This window comes from Conger conger, chromosome 12 (assembly GCF_963514075.1).
Source record: "Conger conger chromosome 12, fConCon1.1, whole genome shotgun sequence".
Taxonomy (NCBI): Eukaryota; Metazoa; Chordata; class Actinopteri; order Anguilliformes; family Congridae; genus Conger; species Conger conger.
The window spans coordinates 48,548,290-48,571,653 of NC_083771.1; the positions used below are offsets into that span (position 1 = coordinate 48,548,290).

Consider the following 23,364-nt stretch of genomic DNA (forward strand, 5'->3'; position numbering starts at 1 on the left):
TTTTATTTTTTTTAAACACAGGCAGAGCCCATGTGCATACAGGCCTACTATTGAGTACACGAGGTAATTAGCACTAAAATACTTTCTATATGTTGTATATTTGCTTACACTTACAGGGATAAAATGTGACCGAGCTTCTGCAGCTAGACATCTCTTTTTACAGGTAGAGTGTGTGGAATATTCTCAGGGATGATCAATTAAACAAGCAGCAATTTTATTATTATTATTATTATTATTATTATTATTATTATTAATTTAATTATAATTTTTCATTATTAACAAGAAGCTATTTGCAATATTTTCCCTGGGTAGGGTATGAAGGTTCCAGGTGGTTTAAATGATGCAGTATCATTGACTAATTATCGCTTTGCGTTTTACATGCTCAGCACATATGGCAATTTATATTGAAGGACGCAATTCAAACTTTCCCAAATGTAAGTGGAGGAGAGAATATTTAACGGCTTTCCAGATGGTGTACAAGAATTTAGAAAGATGACCGTAAAAAAAATAAAAAAATAAAATAATAAATCAAACATCATTCTATGGTTATACAAAACAGTTTGTTCAAAATAGAAACTTCTGGAATAAATTGCTGTTTTTCAGCGAATGCATCCATATCCATGTAATTACAGCTGCATTCATAACCGCACCACTGTGGCCACACCATCTGTGTCCTGTCAGAGACAGAGGAACAGGAGGAGGCTTTCCGGAGAGTTTGCCTGATTATAATTGAGTGCCTGTTTTTGCTTCTTTTCGGTAAATTGGATTTATGGATGGAGTAGCAACAGTTTTGTTCAGCTAAAACCCTCTTCTGATTTCAATCACATCAAGTGTTCGGAGTCAGGAAAATCATTATTAATTCACTCTCTCCCCGGGTCCGGATGAATAAACCTCAATATAAAATATCTGAGGATACAGCAGCCTCATTAAATACATCATTTCAAAGATTATCGCTACGATTTAATGGAATGCTAAATAAATTAATCGCATGCTATGCATATTATCATCTCAGTTATATGCAATCCAATTAATGAACCAGGTATTGTACATATACATAATTTCAAAGATTCAGTATGATTTGATGAAATGCTAAATTAATTGCATGCTATGCATATTATTGTCTCAATTATATGCAATATAATGCTGTATATTCCACAGCACATGGAACCGCGGCAGTGGAGAACTCTGGGAACCACTGATCTAGATGATAGTGGCAGAGAAGTGGCAGATTATTATGGAAAGGTTTGGGTGCAAAAACTGTGTGTGTCCCGGAGTATCTCTGTGAGCTGGGCTTTCCTTCCAAGCACAACTGCCATCTCAGAATTTGAACATGGTGTGAATCTCTAAATCTCTACAGGGATCATCTTTCACCTTAAACCACATTATTCCAGAAATAGCTTCGCAATGGCTCATTATTAATGCTTATTGCACCATCCTGCCGACGGCTGAGGTAATAGATACAGCTGAAGTTAATTAATAGGCTTCCAATTAGGTAGTTGAACACGTTTTGTTTTTTTTTCTTAAACGTATCAATACAGTGCAGGTTTGCCTTGTTATTAGCAGCTTTGCCTTTGAAAGCATTATCTTCTCTCATTATCTTCCAATATTTTTCGTTACGGCCAGGTCTGCAAACTTTCCCCAATTAGGGACCGACTGATTCACCTTATCTGATCAGTTAAAAATAACTTACAACTCTATGCCATTTCTCTGCAAATGTGTGCATTTTTGCAATATAGCACAATAGGAACATTAATTGTATTCTTTATGGTATGCATACAGTGTAGCCATCTGACAAAATGTGGTTTAAGAGGGTAAATTAATCCCTCTAAACATCAAGTGCCTAATTAAGAAAGATTAACCATAAAAATTCTTAGCTGACAATTGTGGTTGGAATGAAAACCAGCATACACAGGGGTACTCCAGGACTGAGTTTGGGAACCACTGATCTGCAGTAGAACAGTGGTCTCCAACCCTGGTCCTGGAGTGCACCTGGTTGTGTGAGGTGAGTTAATTAAACTAGAGCAGTTGATTAGTTGCGTGCCGAGGAACAACGAAAACCAGCAGACCCTGTAGCTCTCCAGAAGCAGGGTTGGAGATCACTGATATAGAGGCAGACAACATGTCTCTCCCTTCAGAGACAAACCAGGCTGAAAGAAGCTGGTGTAAACATCCGACATGCTACGGCGTCGACCGAGACAAAGAAGACAGGAAGTACTAATTACATCACAAGCAGGTTTACTCAGGCCATGGGGACAGGCAGTCGTCTAATCCAATCAGGTCGTCAAACAAACACAGGTTCAGAGACCAATCGAAAAACATCCTTTCAAAGCTATTTGAATTGAGATTTTACATCATCGTGTTTTACATCGGACGTGCACATCGGACAAATTCTCCTTTCCCCACCAAATCAATATCCTTTTCACATCCTCATCTGACATCAAATAGACTCCTTGCCCTTCAAAAAGACGCACAAAAGATCAGTTTCACTCGTGCCCGTCGCCCCACTTCAGTTCCAGCTCGTTTATCAAAAGGTTTCCTCAATTCCTCCCCTTATATCCTCGAGTCCTTCTGAACATGTAACAGTGGAGTGGAGGGAAGGAGGAGATTAAGAAATGAGGACAGAGGAACATTTTCAAAAGAACACCGACATCCTTGTAAAGTTAGGAAAGTAAAACTTTCCTGTAGTATCAAAAAGCGATGTTTAAAAACCTTAATGCCGTTTGTTACCAGGTGGATCGAGGGGAGGACTTGAGTGCAGATACAAAACAGACCAGGTAAACCATGGAGAGAGATGCAGCAAACTGTCACACGGGCAAAAGGGCCGGTCCCGGGAACTAAATAAAATGGCTACCATATAAACAGACAGGAACTCAGGAAAACCGAGGCTCCAGACCCACCCAGGAAATAAAACCGCAAGACTGAGCAACAAACAGAGCAACCGGGGCAACCGGCACGCGTGCCAGCAATGAGTTTTGATTGCGTGTCTCTGGACTGTGGGACAAAACGGGAGTACCCGGAGGAAACCCACACAGGCACGGGGAGAACATGCAGACGCCACACAGAGGGGCCCTGGTCGGAATACGAACCCAGGACCTACTTCCTGTGAGGCGACAGTGCTACGCAACCTTTGACCCGCGATTGTGGTTGTGGTTCACAACATGTGTCCGCCTAGTTCTGCATCGGTTCTGAGACGGGCTTTGATAACAGTCCTTCATATCCAGCTTCGGAATAGAAAAGCTCCATTTAGTTCTTTGTTCTGTCTGGGTCAGTGTGGAGTTGGTCCACTCCAGATCAATGTGTTTATTGGGGCAGCCTAGTGGCTAAGGTACATGACTGGAACCCGGAAGGTTGGTGGTTCAAGCCCCAGTGTAGCCACGATAAGGTTAGTGGATCTGTTGGGCCCTTGAAGAGCCCTTGAAAGGCCCTTAACCCCACACTGCTCCCCGAGCACTGAACCGTGGCTGCCCACTGCTCCTAAGTAACACGGACGGATCAAATGCAGAGGACACATTACCCCACGGGGCTCAATAAAGTAAATCTTTCTTCCATTTGCGGGAGAACTACGGTGCGGAGCTGCGGTCCACTCCAGTTTAATTTGAGTCGGTGGGGTGTGTGATTCTGCGGCACGGCTGTAATTCCGCTGGGCGAGCAGGGCAGAAGAGCAGCCTCGGGTTCTGGAGAGGGCAGAAAACAAGGCTTATTAGCTCACAGAAACAACACGGAGCTCATGAATAACTAAACGTCCTGAACAAACCTTTAAGGTTAACACACATCTGTAAACACAAGAAGCTGCATTCTGGGACTCACAGCAAATCTAAAAGGAATAATATTTAAATGATATTTTGTAGGGCAAAGAATAAAGTCTAAAAAAGTACCGATCCAACATTGCAATTCGAGGCCCTCACAGCAGAACATGACTAATATTTCTGCGTAGACATAGAAAATGTGAAAAATGTAAATACCTAACCTGAACCAATTACTTCAGCCCTGCTGAATGTGTGTCTCAGAGCTGAATGTGTGTCTCAGTGCTGAATGTGTGTCTCAGTGCTGAATGTGTGGCTCAGAGCTGAATGTGTGGCTCAGTGCTGAATGTGTTAAATCTCAATGAATTCAAATAAACCAGAGAACAGGCCTGGAGGAGTGGTGGAGAAACGAAATCTCCGGAGGAACCAGGTTTAGAGAGGGAGCCATCATCTCTGAATGGGGAGAGTAAAGTTTGGCCAGGTTTAGAGAGGGAGCCATCATCTCTGAATCGGGAGAGTAAAGTTTGGCTAGGTTTAGAGAGGGAGCCATCATCTCTGAATCGGGAGAGTAAAGTTTGGCCAGGTTTAGAGAGGGAGCCATCATCTCTGAATCGGGAGAGGAATGGCTAAATGGAGCAGCTCCCAGACCAATAACCAGAGTGGCTGTGCAGCAAAATGTTCAGCCTTAAAATAACCAAATGTGTCCAAAGGGCCAAAGTCCCGATTGGACTCATATACTGTAAACTGTTAGAGTCGAACATTTTACTGCTTGGACAAATCACAGGAAGCTGTAAGCCAGCTGGTAAAATGGACAGTCCAAGCAAAGACGTGTAGCCAGGCAATGTATCCGGGGTATTTCACAGAGCAGGATTACTGAGTTAGCTGGATAACTGCACTGAGTAAAACCCACAAAGCAGGATTACTGAGTTAGCTGGATAACTGCACTGTGTAAAACCCACAAAGCAGGATTACTGAGTTAGCTGGATAACAGCACTGAGTAAAACCCACAGAGCAGGATAACTGAGTTAGCTGGATAACTGCACTGAGTAAAACCCACAAAGCAGGATTACTGAGTTAGCTGGATAACAGCACTGAGTAAAACCCACAGAGCAGGATAACTGAGTTAGCTGGATAACTGCACTGAGTAAAAGCCACAGAGCAGGATTACTGAGTTAGCTGGATAACTGCACTGAGTAAAACCCACAAAGCAGGATTACGGAGTTAGCTGGATAACTGCACTGAGTAAAACCCACAAAGCAGGATTACTGAGTTAGCTGGATAACAGCACTGAGTAAAACCCACAAAGCAGGATTACTGAGTTAGCTGGATAACAGGACGGGTTAATCAAACACACTTTATGTTCCTACTTCTGTTACTTTCAGACACATTTTGTGTCATAGTTACCAATTCTGTGTTACAAGAATATAATGCATGCGTTACAAATGGAGACTTTTTAAACAAAGACTTTCGTTGAAAGTAACAGAATGTGTTGTCCTCAAATAGACATGGAGGTGCGTTTAAAAAATGACGCTATGTGTCGATTCTAACACGTTAGAGTGTGATGTTAATTCTGGCGCTTGTAGAGATCTGAGTGTTGCACAGAGAAGCCCCAGGGTGCACTGCGGTGGAAGCACATCTAAAAGGGAAGAAGAAGAAGGGGTGATGAGATGAAGGGGGATGGGGCTCTACACAACCATGACAGCACACACGTGTTCAAGACGGTGAAGGTTCACGGCAAAACTAAAAACATTTTCTTTGCAGGCAACAGTTATTGTGGAATCATTTTAAATTAACATTTAGTTCACCACAAACGCCTTTCTAATACAAACGGATGTAACACGCAATAAAACATGAGGCGTGTACAAAGCAAAGACATGTAGGCTACTGCAGGGATGAAATCAGACTCCCAGGTAAAGGGAGGGTGGACACACCTGACTCCCAGGTAAAGGGAGGTTATTCCATAAGACCGGAGCACTAACACTACTCTTGAAACACCAGCTACCAGCAGTTTCAAAACCTAGCTTGATCTGGTCAAACCATGTTGAGTATGGAGCTGGTCTAACTGATCGACCAGCTACCTGTGGTTTCAAACCCAAGCTTGAGCTGGTTTTTCCAGCAGGGTTGTGCAACCACATCTGAAAGCGTAACAGAAGTTATAAATGCTTATGCATGTAGTCATGCAGGGATAAAATGTGACTCTGAAAAAGGCCCATTTTGCGATGTTGTTAATCTGAGCCAGAAAGGAAAGGTCTCCAGACACGCCAAGGTTTTAACAGTCACTTTGGCTGTGACAGGGAAGCAGTAAAACTGAAACAAAAATGTTCATTTTTATCTCCGAGAGACTGGGAGCTTAAGCCTGGAGGCATATTCTTAAATTGAGCTCCTGAAAATGTTATGTTTCCATTAGAGATGCACGGGCACTGGGAAATATTCAAATATGAAATGTCAAGCATCAAGGTAGGAATATATCGTAATGTAGAGTTAAATTGTTGATAAATATAGCGCATGGAAAATGCCATTTTTTCTTTTGAAGACAAAATGAAAAATTCTGAATGGAGATGCATGCCGAAAGTACAGGTGATGCGATTGAATATGAAGTTGAAATATCAATAAGTATTCATACGCATTGATCGTCCTAACAGTGCATTGTGCTGTCAAACCAGTATTCAGGGAACCATTTCATAACGAGTTCAGCCAGGCAGTCAGAGTGCAGGTTGTTAAAATGGCGTTAGAAGCAGTGTAGAAGAGGACGGATCACATCCATATTTAGCCTCCCCTACACAGCATTTCTCTTAACATAAGGGACATTCAATAAAATAATACATTTTCACTGCAACATGTTTGACATCAAAGACACTTGCGTTATGTCAAATCTGAAATGCTTCACCTCCTGATACCCAGTCGAAAAAGTTTTACAAAATCACATTTAAGGAATACAATTTGCCGAAATAGGTTTTAAAAGAAGAAATCCTTCCAAAGTTCAAATGTCCCAAGGTTTTTATAATAAGGCATGGGGCGTGAGTGACTTTCCCTGGATTTCTGAGCCATGCGCATTCTGCCGGTTACACAGCATCAGCCTGTGTGTAAGCTGGAGTAAACAGGAACTGGGCGCATTTTAAATTCAGCATGAAACCTCTCACCCGGCCAAGGTGAGCAAGGAGAGGAAGCGTTGCTGCAAACTGAGCGTTCATATTTTTATGGGGCTTAAATTATGTGATTTAATTATTTGAATCTACTGCTAAGAAAAGCGTTCACATTTCACAGGTCAAGTGCTGTTCCGGCCTTCAGATTTTATGAGTCTATTTTTGTTCCAGCACCAAGGTTTTTGTGAAAGGACATAAACTCAGATGTTTTTCTGCAAGCAAGCCTTCAGCAGCTTCCTTGCATCTCACCTTTGGCTGGAAAGGGCAGATCATCCTGCCTGCAGATGAATGTTTAATCCTGTGAAATTAATGTTTTATACAGCACATGGACTCTCCGTTTGCATATTCCTGCCAACTACCTGCTGCCAAGACTTAAGTAACCCCCGCACAATTCCTGGCCATTACTAAATCATAAATTATTTACTGAAGACGCACACACACTTACAATTTATAGTGTGTGTGTGTGTGTGTGTACACACACTATAGTATAAAAGTAGTTAATTGAATACATTCAAATACTCACCAAGCACTTTATTAGGTATTTATCAGACTTTTTTTAGACTTCCTCTGCTGTAGCATAGCCACTTAAGAGTTATGATGTGTTATGTGTTCAGAGATGCTCTTCTGCACACCACTGTTGCAATTTGTGCTTATCTGTGTTACTGTCACCTTCCCATCAGCTTTGACCAGCCTGGCCCTTCTCCTCTGTCTCATTAACAAGGTGTTTCTGTCGGCAGAACTGCTGCTCGCTGGATCACATCAACCATTCTGATGGTTGATGTGAACATTAAGCTCCTGACCAATATCTATATGAATGTTTGCACTGCACTGCTGCCACACAATTGGCTGATTAGATAATTGCATGAATAAGTAGGCGTAAAGCAAAAATGTGCTTGGTGAGTGTACACATTGTTTGTGTATGCAATATGTGCACCTGTATGTATGCACACTGGGTACAGGTAGGTACAGGCAGTGCATTATAGCCCCACAGGTTCTGTGTGTATTTAAACAGGACACACTCTCACACACACACACTCTCACACACACACACTCTCTCACACACACACTCTCACACACACACTCACTCACACACACACACACACACACACACACTCTCACACACACTCTCACACACACACTCTCACACACACTCTCACACACTCTCACACACTCTCACACACTCTCACACACTCTCACACACTCTCACACACTCTCACACACTCTCACACACTCTCACACACTCTCACACACTCTCACACACACACACTCTCACACACACACACACTAACAGGCTCCTTCAGCTGTGGCTGCACTACGTGGGCTGGAAGTAAGAAACGGTCAAACCACAGAGAGAGACCGTAATAACAGGGTATCTACACAGCAGATCCCCAGCTGTAAACATGTTTGTAGGCCTGTTTAAGTGACCCATTTTAATCCAGGCCATTATTTCAGCACTTATGCCACTGACTCACACGGCCAGTCGTCTGACAGTCGGAGGGGTGAGCAAGACCCCTAACCCCCAAATGCTCCTGATGAGCTGGTTAAGACCCCTAACCCCCAAATGCTCCTGACGAGCTGGTTAAGACACCGAACCCCCAAATGCTCCTGACGAGCTGGTTAAGACCCCTAACCCCCAAATGCTCCTGACGAGCTGGTTAAGACCCCTAACCCCCAAATGCTCCTGACGAGCTGGTTAAGACCCCTAACCCCCAAATGCTCCTGATGAGCTGGTTAAGACACCTAACCCCCAAATGCTCCTGATGAGCTGGTTGGCGGGTTGCATGGCAGTGTGTGTATGAATGGGTGAATGAGAAGCATCAATTGTACAGCGCTTTGGATAAAGGCGCTATATAAATGCCAACTGTTTACATTATTTTGCTTGAATCAAGTTGGATTAAGTGTGTTCTGCTGCCCTATGAAATTGGGGGGAAAAAAGAAAAAGAAAAAAGTGATCTCCAGTCCACTCTGGTCCCACCCCAGCCCTGAGTCAGAATACACAGCGTTTCTCAGATCCCCCATCCTCCACGTCGAACGGACGTTTCGAGGAGCGAGGACATTCCACTCGCCCACTTCACGCTCTCCATTTCCCCGACTTCTCCTCTTCCTGGCCCCTCCCAATGGGTGGAGCTCAGCGGCAAGACCAGGAGCACGGACAGGAAGCAGGTGACAAACGACAGGGAAGAGCCCCAGGGGTCCCGTCACCGGCTGCTCCTGTTCAGCGAGGGGAGCCGCTCCACGCCCAAGGGTGGGTGGAGCCACGGAGGGGGGAGGGGCCACAGAGGGGGGAGGGGCCACGGAGGGGGGAGGGGCCACGGAGGGGGGAGGGGCCACGGAGGGGGGAGGGGCCACGGTGAGCAGGACAGATCAGCCGTGCAGAAACACTCCAGCCCACAGCCACGGGGAGCAGGAGAGATCAGCCGTGCAGAAACACTCCAGCCCACAGCCACGGGGAGCAGGAGAGATCAGCCGTGCAGAAACACTCCAGCCCACAGCCACGGGGAGCAGGAGAGATCAGCCGTGCAGAAACACTCCAGCCCACAGCCACGGGGAGCAGGAGAGATCAGCCGTGCAGAAACACTCCAGCCCACAGCCACGGTGAGCAGGAGAGATCAGCCGTGCAGAAACACTCCAGCCCACAGCCGCGGACTGGAGCTGGCAGCCCCCGATCTGGGGACAAATGGGATTTTCACAGCCCTGCCATCCCTGCTCGTTACGTGCGGCGCTTGTGTTCCCATCCATTCCAAATCTCAACATATTTTCCTTCACGAGCGTTTCTGTGATTCTGTTTGTCAAGTGTCCTAACCGCCCCCCCACCCCCGTTAGCATAGCCCGCTATTAATATTTATTCCCCTGATCTGGGACATAATCCTGTTTAGCGGTTAGCTACCCCGGTGATGAATCTCTTCTCAGAAGCTCCAACAGTGGCAGCAGCTGCTAATTCAGTTCCTGGGGAGAACGCAACATCATGTTTAGAATACTAATAATGCTCACTGCAGTTAGCATTTCCGCAAGATTCACTCTCAACATCTCCTACACATACATACAAACAAACAAACACACACAACCGCATGCAAACAAACACACACACACACAAAGCATGCTAACAAACACACACCACTGTTAAGATGGTTAGAATAAAATAACTCCGGTGTGTGTGCACAATCTTCAAAAAGATTAAGTCTAAGTCTAAACTACTAGACAGTTTAAAATTTTATTTTAATCAATTGAATGTTTAGTTTGTTGAATGTGTGAACGTATTGGATGAATTTAAGCTTTGACCACAACTGACCAATTTGCAACAGACTAAAATTGTACAGGGGGATGTTTTAATTCCTGCTTTCTTGGGGGCTAAAATAAAATGTTATTTTAAACAGAAATGTTTTCATCTTCAAAATGCATTTCCCTGAGGAACTTTCAAGAATGGTCTTGTTTAATGAGCCTTTTGTTATTTGATGTCTGTTTTACGATCTCTTATGCGAATGGATTTCCTTTTGAAAAAAATGTATTCATGACAAATTGGAGCCTTATTCTAATAGACACGATGAGAAGATAAGTTTTAAGCAGCGTAACTGCAGAGTGGGTTATGCACGAGGAACAGAAGGCCCTCTAAATAATTACACATGCTGTGTTTAAGGGCATTTATGGGACCTAGCACTAGCAATTAGTACCAAGTACAAAAGCGTTCGTATTACCAATTAGGCACCACAATTACCTGGATTCAGTCAACATCCGTTTGTAACTGACTGGAGAACAAATTCTTGTTTTCCTCTTCACTGACAGTTTGCCGTGGTAATTTGGGGGATTTTGCTCAATTCACCAAACTGCATCAAAGAAGATAAAAAGCAACACATGCTCCTTAACGAGCTCAATGTTGCACTGTAGGTACAGGGGCAGTGGTGTATGGGGGTGGGGTACAGGGGCAGTGGGGTATGGAGGTGGGGTATGGGGGTGGGGTACAGGGGCAGTGGGGTATGGGGGGTGGGGTACAGGGGCAGTGGGGTATGGAGGTGGGGTACAGGGGCAGTGGGGTATGGGGGGTGGGGTACAGGGGCAGTGGGGTATGGAGGTGGGGTATGGAGGTGGGGTATGGGGGTATGGAGGTGGGGTACAGGGGCAGTGGGGTATGGGGGGTGGGGTACAGGGGCAGTGGGGTATGGAGGTGGGGTACAGGGGCAGTGGGGTATGGGGGGTGGGGTACAGGGGCAGTGGGGTATGGAGGTGGGGTATGGAGGTGGGGTACAGGGGCAGTGGAGGTGGGGTACAGGGGCAGTGGAGGTGGGGTACAGGGGCAGTGGGGTATGGGGGTGGGGTATGGGGGCAGTGGGGTATAGGGGCAGTGGGGTATGGAGGTGGGGTATGGGGCAGTGGGGTATGGGGGTGGGGTATGGGGGCAGTGGGGTATAGGGGCAGTGGGGTATGGAGGTGGGGCACAGGGGCAGTGGGGTATGGGGGTGGGGTATGGGGGCAGTGGGGTGTGGAGGTGGGGTACAGGGGCAGTGGGGTATGGAGGTGGGGTACAGGGGCAGTGGGGTATGGAGGTGGGGTACAGGGGCAGTGGGGTATGGAGGTGGGGTACAGGGGCAGTGGGGTATGGAGGTGGGGTACAGGGGCAGTGGGGTGTGGAGGTGGGGTACAGGGGCAGTGGGGTGTGGAGGTGGGGTATGGGGGCAGTGGGGTATGGGGGGTGGGGTACAGGGGCAGTGGGGTATGGAGGTGGGGTATGGGGGTATGGAGGTGGGGTACAGGGGCAGTGGGGTATGGAGGTGGGGTACAGGGGCAGTGGGGTATGGGGGGTGGGGTACAGGGGCAGTGGGGTATGGAGGTGGGGTATGGGGGTATGGAGGTGGGGTACAGGGGCAGTGGGGTATGGAGGTGGGGTACAGGGGCAGTGGGGTACGGGGGCAGTGGGGTATGGGGGGTGGGGTACAGGGGTGGAGGTGGGGTACAGGGACAGGTTTATAAAAATGCACGAGAGCTTGTTTTTCCTCAGCACAGTGGTTTCTCGTGAGGGTGTAAATCAAAGGATTTCCAGGACAAGTTAAAGGAAAGAAAACAAACAGAAGAGTTGAGGTTTATATTCTCGTGGGCTTAATCCTGTGCTCTGGAAGGGAGCAGAACAGTAATGTGCAGGGTCATGCAGGAATGATATTCATGTCAACAAACGCTTTCTATCCATTCCAACTTACCATACAATTAACACCACATGTTAGAACCATTCATTATGGGGTTCTGGAAACTTAGCATTACTAAAAGATGAAACATTTAAAAAAAATACATTACAGCCATGAGCTAATATAATGGATAGTTACCAATCAGAGAGTCAAAACCCCCCTGGAATAACACATAACATAAACAGCAGCTTGTTGAGACAGCTCAACATTGAACATTACACCCCCTGAGGTGTACAGTAGATGGTCCAAACATCAGGCCCTGTGATTGGTTGGAGCGGAGCGTGCACAAAACCAGAGAGCCAGTCCTCCCCAATCCCAACGAGCCAGGGCCCCGCTCTAACGCTCTCCGTTACTTCTCTCAGGACTGGGACCGGGACTGGGACCGGGACTGGGACTGGGACTGGGACTGGGACTGGGACTGGGACTGGGACTGGGACTGGGACTGGGACTGGGACTGGGACTGGGACTGGGACTGGGACTGGGACTGGGACCGGGACTGGGACTGGGACTGGGACTGGGACTGGGACTGGGACTGGGACTGGGACTGGGACTGGGACCGCTCAGGAGGCCGTTTGGCCCGGCGCAGGCCTGCTGATGAGCCCCAGACTCTGGCTCCAGAGCCGCACAGCACCCTGCCCTCATCACAGCGCCAATCCCCTGCCAACTTCCCCTTCCCAGAAACGCAGAAAACCTCACTAGAACACCAATCACTGTCCAAATTCTGCCGCTGAACCCATTAAAGTGCTGGCGCAACAATCTCTGAACACAGATATGTAAAAAAAAAAAAAGAAATAAATAAAAAAAGAAAATTTAACAAGTGAAAGCAATTATAGACGGCCCAAGATTAGACACACAGCCGAACAAGTCACAATTACTCAGACGTCACCACCGTGTGTCTGAAGGATCGGTCAAGCCCACATCAGCGGTAACGCACAGACGGGGCCTCACAGATGACGGTGAACGGACTGTCCGCGGCCAGAGAGACGGACGTGTATAAACGCGGCGCGGGAAACCCAACAGAACCATCATTCACACGAGCTCTGGCCGTTTGCCGGCGCCGGCGTTGGCCTCGTCACGTTCGGTGTTGGTATTGGCCGGACAGCGGAGCGGCGGGGCAGAGAGCAGAGCCCGGCGCTGATTGATGAGGCCAGGACCCAGTGCGGCGAGAGACTCACACGGGATGAGGGATCCAACACAACGCCATGGCCCGGCTCCAAACGAGAAATCAGAGCTTCAGAAAGAAAGGCCTGTTCTTAAGGAGGAAGAATCACGTCCCTGCATCTTGAAATGATCCTTTGTCCGCTGTTTATTTGTCGGAAAATTCCTGTAGTTGACTCATAGAATTACAAGTCACTATTTTGGTTTTGTTGTGGTGACACCGGGGCTTGGACCCAGACCCCAGCCATGCACCTTAGCCACTGGGTTACCTGACATAACATAAAGGGTGAGGATGAGAATGTTCTCACGGAGTGCCAGAACACACAGGTGTCCACACATCGCGAGTTGTCCATCAGTAAACACCTGGAGGACACACAACTTCCACTGAATGTGCTCAGCCCTCTGTAAGAGACGTCTCCCCTCCAAACACTGATGCTGCAACACAAGCCCTGAGATACAGGAGAAGTATGTGTGCAGAATATAGTTTCTATTCCACAGGCCAAATGAAACCACAACAGATGAGTCACACAGCCTGGACTGTCAGGGCAAAGCCGGGGTGCTCTGCAGTGGACTACAGAGCAGAACATTTTCACGTTTGAGTAAACAGCTCCGCATGTCGATGTCCAGGAGGCTACGTCTCGCTGCTGCTCTCCAAAAATGAAGAACAGAACCAGCCCTGTGTAGAATCTAGCCATTCGCTGGTCAATTAGCTACCAGTGGTTTCAAAACCTGGCTTGAGCAGGGAACATAACAAAGCAAGGAACAACTGACGGCAGCAGCAGAAGTCCCTGACCGCCCTGACCTATGCCCTGCGCTACGCCCTGCACTACACTACTACGCCCTGACCTACACTACGCCCTGCGCCCTGCACTACACTACTACGCCCTGCCCTACGCCAGGCACAATCAGCCTAATGAGCTACAGACCAAGGGCAGCATCCAAAGCAAATGGCAAATGGTTGGCATATATTTATCCAAAGCGCTGTACAACTGATGCTTCTCATTCATACACACACTCACACACTCACACACCAACGGCGATTGGCTGCCATGCAAGGCTCCGACCGTCAGGAGCATTTTATTTTATTTTATTTTATTTTTTTATTTTTTTTGGGGGGGTTAGGTGTCTTGCTCAGGGACACTTCGACACAGCCCGGGCGGGGGATCGAACCGGCAACCCTCCGACTGCCAGACTACTGCTCTTACTGCCTGAGCCATGTCGCCCCCAAAGCAGACCCCAGAGAAACCAAAAGGAACTGCCACAGGCATCTACTCAATAAGCTGTACATATACACAGCAAAACATTCAGCGCAGAATCCATCCTTTACAGAGGAGGCTGCATGTGGTCCCAGTTGTACTTACGCACACTGTTAAAGTTGAACGGTTTTACTGTGTACCACAGCATGCTACTGTAAAACACGACTGCGTTTCCTCCCCACCCCTGATGTTCCAGAGTATACAGTATGTACGGTACGTTGAGTTTTATATCTGTCATATAGCATATTATACGTCTACAATGTCATACTGGTTGTGTGCATAATATATCACAGAAGTAATACATTTCCAGTGGAGTATATTTTGCAATTCATATGCACACAAATCAAAAGTGATAAAGACCAAGAACAACCGGGTGTACCACAGCAACATGACTACAGGAGCAACCTGCGGCATGCTCCACAGAGCCCACACAACACCGTATTTAAAGTCTTACCAATTTCATACAGACCATCTAATACTCAAGCACAACTGATCGAACACATGTAATCCCTAACCCCTTGCAAACTCATTTAGTAATAGTAATAGTAAATTTTACAGTGTATATTCAGTCATTGCATTGTGTAATTGAAATACATATTTAAAGGTTTAATATTCACAAAGTACACCTCCGCTGTATTAATAGGAGAATGCATTAATATACCCAGGTACATTCCAGGCTATGTTTCTGCATGCAAGAGGGGCCTGGAAGCGGTTTGAGCCTCTTACTGCAGCAGCGTACAGTAAACACACTGCAGCAGTATACAGTAAACACACTGCAGCAGTATACAGTAAACACTGTGCAGCAGTATACAGTAAACACTGTGCAGAGGACAGTAAACACACTGCAGAGCGTACAGTAAACACACTGCAGCAGCGTACAGTAAACACACTGCAGCAGCGTACAGTAAACACACTGCAGCAGAGTGTACAGTAAACACACTGCAGAGCGTACAGTAAACACACTGCAGCAGCGTACAGTAAACACACTGCAGCAGCGTACAGTAAACACACTGCAGAGGACAGTAAACACACTGCAGAGCGTACAGTAAACACACTGCAGCAGCGTACAGTAAACACACTGCAGAGCGTACAGTAAACACTGCAGCAGCGTACAGTAAACACACTGCAGGGCGTACAGTAAACACACTGCAGAGGACAGTAAACGCACTGCAGCAGCGTACAGTAAACGCACTGCAGCAGCGTACAGTAAACGCACTGCAGCAGAGCGTACAGTAAACGCACTGCAGCAGAGCGTACAGTAAACACACTGCAGCAGAGCGTACAGTAAACACACTGCAGCAGAGCGTACAGTAAACACACTGCAGAGCGTACAGTAAACACACTGCAGAGGACACGCGTTTAATCAGACTCCTCAGCGCTAACGCAGCGGGCTGTTAGCCTGCGACGCCTTTCAACGCGAGCCGCTTTCGGTCTGTCGGAGCGAGACGCTTTCGGTCTGTCGGAGCGAGACGCTTCCGGTCTGTCGGAGCGAGACGCTTGCGGTCTGTCGGAGCGAGACGCTTTCGGTCTGTCGGAGCGAGACGCTTTCGGTCTGTCGGAGCGAGCCGCTTGCGGTCTGTCGGAGCGAGCCGCTTTCGGTCTGTCGGAGCGAGCCGCTTTCGGTCTGTCGGAGCGAGACGCTTTCGGTCTGTCGGAGCGAGCCGCTTTCGGTCTGTCGGAGCGAGCCGCTTTCGGTCTGTCGGAGCGAGCCGCTTTCGGTCTGTCGGAGCGAGCCGCTTTCGGTCTGTCGGAGCGAGACGCTTTCGGTCTGTCGGAGCGAGACGCTCGGGCGGGTTTACCTCCCGCGATTCTCGCTGTGACGTAAAACTAGCAAACCAAGCGGTTCAGCAGGGAAATGAGCCAATTGTCAGCCTCCGATGGACCACAGTGAGCGACTGTTCAGCATAAACTGTTCATGTGGCAGTGGCTACACTAAAGATGGAGGCAGGACTCACATTATGTTACCTGTACACTGTAGGCATTTAGCAGACTCTGTTCCAGAGCAACAGTCACAGATTTAGCATTTCTTACATGGCATCCATTCTATCACACTACATATCGGCTATACTGAAGCAATTCAGGATAACCCTGCTGAGAATACCATCCTAAACCAGACTAAGTTTCCACAGCTGGAGTTTAAGGAAGCACCTTGCTCAGTGTGGTACTGAAAATCAACCCTGAAACCTTTGGCTTACAAGCCCAGTTCCATGACCATTGCACCATACAGGGGCGGCCTGTAGCGTAGTGGTTAAGGTAACTGACTGGGACAGGCAAGGTTGGTGGTTCTAATCCCGGTGTAGCCATAATAAGATCCGCGCAGCCGTTGGGCCCTTGAGCAAGGCCCTTAACCCTGCATTGCTCCAGGGGAGGATTGTCTCCTGCTTAGTCTAATCAATTGTACGTCGCTCTGGATAAGAGCGTCTGCCAAGTGCCAATAATGTAATAATGTAATACAGAAGATGTACTTTACTGAACCCTGAGGGGTAATGTGTCCTCTGCATTTGACCCATCCTAGTTAATTAGGAGCAGTGGGCAGACAGTGCAGGGCCCAGGGAACAATGTGGGACCAAGGGCCTTGCTCAAGAGCCCAATAACTGTGCAGATCTTATCCTGGCTACAGTGGGGCTTGAACCACCAACCTTCCCGGTTCCAGTCATGTAACTTAGCCACTAGGCCACAAGCTGCCCGGTTCCCAGAACAGCAGATCCTCTCACGGCTGCCCAAGAGCACTCCGCACTCCGCACATTTGGTCTGGAGTCTGCGTTTCACTCTGGAGGAGGGGTGCCGATATTGCAAAAGGAAATGAAAAAAGGTTTCCATTATACGCAGGCACTGAGCGGTAACCGCGAGGAGCAGAGTTCTGCCACGTCCTCCAAACGTCTGTTTGCCCTCTGCTTTCAAAGGCCATATTAAAAAGTGAGTGAGTGCACCTTATTCCAAACAAGAAGGCCCGCTTTCAAAACACACACAAGCAATAATGTCGTTTCAAAAAGGTTTTTCTTAAAGAACACAAGAAAATAACAAAATGCCACGCAACGGTTCTGTGCAAGCAGGACCAGACTGCCAGCAGAATTCGGTTCTGCTGTTTTTTTGCCTCAACTGGACCACCCTACACAGAGAGAGAAGACCGCAATCATGGGCCCAAGAGGGGCTGGGTCGGCCTAAAAGTGGCCCAGGATCTCAAGTGGACCAGCCCATCTGGCACCCGACCAAACCTCCGGTACGTCGTTCTGGATAAGAGTCGGCTAAATGTAATGTAGTGTAGTGCAATGAAGGAGGAATGCCTAGAAAATCCTAGAAAAGTAACTGAATCCAAAACAATTACGTATTTGACCAGTCATGAAAGAAGATTAAAATACAGGGGATAATATGAAAAATAAGACATGGCACAAAGATAATAAATAAGCAATGATAAAAGTAAGATTTTGAAAAATAATTCTTTAGACAAGATTTGAGAGAAGAGTTGCTGCAGAAAAGTACAGGTTTATAGGATCCCTGATGGCAAACACCTCGCCTCTTCTAGCTTTTACTCTGACGAGGGAAGGATTAGGAGATTTTTGGATCCAAGTGACTGTGCAGGATCAGTAGCTTATTGTAGCATATGAGGGAGTTATTGATTAGGAGGGAATACAGATGCGCACACGCACACGCACACGCACACGCACACGCACACGCACACGCACACGCACACGCACACGCACACAGGATCACCACTTACAGCGTAGCTAGCTTTGATTAAGGAGAGCGAGCACAGGAAAATGAAGAAAGAAAAAAAAGGGAAAACAAGATTTAACAAATTATTCCACACTGCAAGATGACCCTTTTAGTTCATTTTATAGAACACACATTTAGTACACAATTTCTGCTGCTCAAGATAAGCTGATTGGCCATGGAGGAGAGGAGTTTTCTGCTTCAGCACAAGTTCAGAACAGCTGTGCAACGATTAAAGACCTGCCAGCAGGACATGTCCCTGGAAGAGGCGGCTTTGAGAAACGCTTTGCCATTAAAATTATATTCATGTTCTCATTATTTTTTTCAATTACCGCTGCCTGGTGTTTAACATTAAAATGCGAGTATGAGGCTGAAAGATTGAAAAGTGGATTTTCTTGGCACATAAGATGTTACAGAACACTTCTATCTGGGTCAGCAGAAATAACCATATAACAGTGATGCCATGTATATGCATGTCAATGTTTTAAATATTACAGTTATTTGTATATTAAATTGTACATTTCGCCCATGATCTCCTCTGAAAGCCGGAGATTAGCCTTGTAGCCTAGTGGCTAAGGTACATGACTGGGGCAGCCTATAGCCTAGTGGCTAAGGTACATGACTGGGGCAGCCTGTAGCCTAGTGGCTAAGGTACATGACTGGGGCAGCCTGTAGCCTCGTGGCTAAGGTACATGACTGGGGCAGCCTGTAGCCTAGTGGCTAAGGTACATGACTGGGGCAGCCTGTAGCCTAGTGGCTAAGGTACATGACTGGGGCAGCCTATAGCCTAGTGGCTAAGGTACATGACTGGGGCAGCCTGTAGCCTAGTGGCTAAGGTACATGACTGGGGCAGCCTGTAGCCTAGTGGCTAAGGTACATGACTGGGGCAGCCTGTAGCCTAGTGGCTAAGGTACATGACTGTAGCCTAGTGGCTAAGGTACATGACTGTAGCCTAGCGGCTAAGGTACATGACTGTAGCCTAGCGGCTAAGGTACATGACTGTAGCCTAGCGGCTAAGGTACATGACTGTAGCCTAGCGGCTAAGGTACATGACTGTAGCCTAGTGGCTAAGGTACATGACTGTAGCCTAGCGGCTAAGGTACATGACTGTAGCCTAGTGGCTAAGGTACATGACTGTAGCCTGGAAGGTTGGTGATTCAAGCACTGGTGTAGCCACAATAAAATCTGCACAGCCGTTGGGCCCTTGACCCCACAATACTCCAGGGGGGGATTGTCTGCTTAGTCTAATCAACTGCAAGTTGCTTTGGATAAGAGTCAGATAAATAAATGAGAAAGCAGCCAAATCAGGAACATCCTCACATTCAGGACTTTACCGCATCAATGCAGGACAGTGGAGGACTCATCCATCCCATAATGCAGGGCTGTCAACCCTGGCCTCGGAGGGCCGCAGGGTGTGCTGGCTTTGGTTGTAACCTCAATCAAAAGCAGTCGATTAAAGTTAACTCGCCTCACCTGGTTTCTTGGGTCTCATTTGAATGCTGATTAAGGTGAAAACAAATCAGCAAATGCTGCAGCTCTCCCGGACCAGGGCAGCCTACCCCCGCTAATATTATCGGCCCATTTCCCCAAAGGGAAAGCAAAGTTCAAACGATCAAAGTGCTAAAAATGTAAAACCACTAAATCAGTAGGACACCAATTCATAGTAACCCTCTTGTTATTAACCAATCAATTAAGCAGTCAAGCAGTGAATGGTTACATTTCGGGAATTTTTTTAGATTCTCTAAGCCAGCGCGAGTTAGGATGGCAGGAAATACTGCTAGTCTCAGGGATACAGAAGAGCAAGATCAGCAAGAGGGCAGGGAAGAGAAGACTGGCCTGGAATCAATACGTGACCCAGTGAGTTACAACAATCAGCAGTAAACACGACGTTCTGCATTCATTAAAAAACAAATACCAAATGCGTTTTTATTGTGCATTATGTCTGATCACAGAATTTTATTTAGCTGTACTCTTCGTCAATTATAAAATATTATACACCTCTACAGGATTTTCCAGTTAAAGGATAAAGAAATGTTAATACGCATTTATAATCAGTCATTACTCATCTTGTACAGGGCTAATTAGAATCAATGTACAGTAGACATCCTCTAATTCCAAAGAGAATAAAAACAAAAATGTCAAAGATGTAACATCATAGCATCCGTTTAGCAGGCAGGACACGGCGGAGTTGAGCCTGCAACCTCCAGGTCACTGAAACCGGCACAGCACGTCCGCCACAGACCGACACAGCACGTCCACCACAGACCGACACAGCACGCCCGCCACAGACCGGCACAGCACGTCCACCACAGACCGGCACAGCACGTCCACCACAGACCGGCACAGCACGTCCACCACAGACCGGCACAGCACGTCCACCACAGACCGGCACAGCACGTCCACCACAGACCGACACAGCACGTCCACCACAGACCGGCACAGCACGTCCACCACAGACCGGCACAGCACACAGCACGTCCACCACAGACCGACACAGCACACAGCACGCCGCTGAACATCAGAGGCCAAGAACTGCTGGGGTAAAAAAAAAAAAAAAAACTAAACAAAAAAAACAGAGGCTATTCGCACGGGAGAATGGTGTAAAATTGCAGGAATTGCATGACATTTGCAGAGGGGCCACGCAGGGGGGCCAGGGGCCACGCAGAGGGGCCACGCAGGGGGGCCAGGGGCCACGCAGAGGGGCCACGCAGGGGGGCCACGCAGGGGGGCCACGCAGATGCTGGGGCCGAGGCTATTGAGCGTCAGCAGGGTGATTACCAGAACTGCGCCGGCCTGACATAAAATAACTGGAGTTAAAAAATAAATACATTTCCACAAAAAAAAAAAAGCTACAAGGAGACTTTGGGGAGTGGGTGGAAAATCTGATAGCACTCAGGATTTCAAATGGGATAAACATAAAACAGCTTCTCAGCCTTGTGAAAAAAATCCAATCTCGCAAAAGAAAGGAGAGAAAACCTTTCAAATTAAGAATGCGCAAAGTCGCATGAGGCTAATTGAGGATGAGTGCCATCACACAAAAACGTTGGCAATTGCGAACTGAAATGGCTGATCGGTGTCGACGAGCACAGCGGGTAATACAAATAAAAGGGACACTTATGAGACTGAAAATGGCCGCCATAGGGTGCCACGCCCCACGTGGGCAGAGATGAGTGGTTCTGCGTTTAGCTCGTGGCAAAAATGTTGTTCCCTCCCTCTCCACCACAGCTGAGAAATGGCTGCCGTTGTATCTCTCAGGTGGGTGCCAGGTGGTGGCTGAGGTGAGTTTCCCCCTCATAACTGTAAAGCTGAGAGTCTGGAAAAGCTACATAAATGCAATGATCCATCTAAAATGTGAGCAATATCCTGTGTATGGAACGACGCATTTCCATGGGAATTATCTGCAGTGGGCAAACCTGGGGATGACCAGGATGGGAGAAAGCAAAGCCCAAAACGCTAATGCTGCTCAGTTAGCCATCAGAACAGATCAATAACCCAGACAGGCACTTTCATCTGTGTGGGTTAGTGCATTTCAGCACACGCAACACAACAGTGATGAGAACAGGCCGTTCAGCCCAATGATACACACCATTTTCCAACAGCTAAAGAGTACATAATGCCTAGTACATCATTTACCTAAAGGCTAGATCCCATCTAGCGCCGTATCAAGCCTGGTCTTGAAAACTCCCGTTGTCTCCGCCTCCACTTAAAGGACCGGATAAGCGTTCTGCGCAGCAGATTCAACAGTAATTGCGCATTCACGCGCAGCAGCTTCAACAGTAATTGCTAAAATTCTGCCACAGTTCAGGTTTATCACAGGGCCATTACAGCCAGTGCTGTCACTGGGTGACACTCAGTGTTTCAAACAAATAGACTTAAAACCACGACATTCACAGAATCATCCATTTTGGAAAATCTAGACAGCCGACTTCTAGGGAAATGGGTCTACAGTTTCTTCCCATTGGCAAGTAGTTGTTTGCACCATCCCCACCCACACCCACACAGGAAGTGTTAATGGTTTCACCTGTGAAGCAGTAAATATTTCCCACAATGCAAACTTCATGGAGAGAGGTCTGCATTGCTCATTAACCATAAAGATAACTTGTTTGTGCCATTAATGCACAGCAATATGAATTGACTTTAACATTAAGACACTGTAAAATATCATATAAATTAATGAGTGACTAAACAGCAAGTATATTGCACGAGTAGCATCACAATACACACATTTATACTGGGAATTAGAAAAACAGTAAATTGCAAGATTTTTACATTGCAAGTCAGCAAGCTAAGTTGCCAGGGAAGTGACAGTTGGCTTGATATGGCGAGTTTTACAAGGCAACTCAAATATCTTCACATTTCCTACGTAGAAAAGAAGGGCAATACCCGCCAAATTTCACCTAAAAAGAACATCGTGAGGCATCCGGGCAAATGAGAAACTACGGCGACAAAGACCAAACAAAACGAACGCACCGCTTCTCAGCTTTTCGTTGGGCAGCTTTTCAGCTGCGTTCCTTTCGCGTTGTCCCGCTTTGACAAACTGCCGCGCTCTCTATCGGCGTGCGCGCTCCCGGTCTCATTGCGCAGCGCAGAGAGGAGCGCGCCTTTAAGCACCTGCGCTGATTAGTTAACAACGCAGCCCAGGTGCGTGTGCGCGATGCGGGCGTGGCTGACACAATTCGGAATCGACGACGCATGGATATTCTGCGCAGATCGTTTAAAATTTTTTTTTTTATAAACGATCGTGCATGGTAATTATATGCAAGCTGGAGATGTGTTCTTATCGGTTGGTTTTGTATAACCGAGTGATCCTTTAGAAATTTAGCACCACATTGGACACGTGGGTGAAGTCAATAGGGTCCGACAGCGCGAGCCTGGGTGTATGCTGTCATGTTGGAGCCTGACGAACCTCGCAGCAATTAGCTGTCCCTCGGGTAAAGTTTTTTTTTTTTTCTGTGATTTTGACTTTTGAAATGAATTGATGAGGCGGGTACCTGCTGAAACGGGGGAGGGTTGTTCCGCTGCGCATACTAACCCGCTTTCCAAATACATGAATAAAATATGAATAAAGCTGTCAGGATCGAGGTGAGGACTCATCTTTCAAAGATAAGAACACCTCCGACCTTGCAGCAGCGTAGTTATCTGGAAGAAATTCCCCATCGGGGCTCAAAGCGACTTATTTCAC

The 23,364-nt window shown here is 47.2% G+C and overlaps 1 long non-coding RNA gene across 1 annotated transcript; it reads right to left on the reverse strand.

The window, feature by feature from the left end:
- Window positions 1-9,383: 9,383 nt before the first annotated feature.
- On the reverse strand, window positions 9,384-22,751 carry LOC133141670 (uncharacterized). The gene is made up of 3 exons (XR_009710116.1): window positions 22,653-22,751; window positions 10,599-10,707; window positions 9,384-9,553 (listed from the first exon to the last, which is right to left on the reverse strand). It is a non-coding gene; the product is annotated as an uncharacterized LOC133141670 (long non-coding RNA).
- Window positions 22,752-23,364: the final 613 nt, after the last annotated feature.